This window comes from Grammomys surdaster, unplaced genomic scaffold, assembly GCF_004785775.1.
Source record: "Grammomys surdaster isolate TR1022 unplaced genomic scaffold, NIH_TR_1.0 126313, whole genome shotgun sequence".
Lineage (NCBI taxonomy): Eukaryota > Metazoa > Chordata > Mammalia > Rodentia > Muridae > Grammomys > Grammomys surdaster.
Window position 1 is genome coordinate 7,628,834 of NW_021621113.1, and position 454 is coordinate 7,629,287.

The following is a 454-nucleotide window of genomic DNA, read 5'->3' on the forward strand; positions in this document are numbered from 1 at the left end:
AAGGAAGGAAGGAAGGAAGGAAGGAAGGAAGGAAGGAAGGAAGGAAGACAGACAGAAATGCAAGCCCAGTGAGTAAAGGCACTTTCTGTGCAGGCCTGATGACATGAGTCTGCTCTCCAGAACTCATGTAAAAAGCTGGAAGCCGGGTGCTCAGCTCTGATCCCAGAACTCTCACAACAACGGGGAGGCAGACATGGGAAAATTAAATGGAAGCTCACAGGCCGGCCAGCCTGCGGCACACAGCACAGAAACAAGAGAAAGTCCGCCATAGTACATAGCTTGGCAGGCACATGTACATATATATGTGTGTATGTATGTGTGTATACACACACACACACACACACCACACACACACACACATCACACACACTCTAAATTTAAAAAGAAAGCTTGGTAGGTCGAGTCCAGTGTGATGGCACGGACTTGAAGGTGAGCAAGAAAGACCTCATAGTTC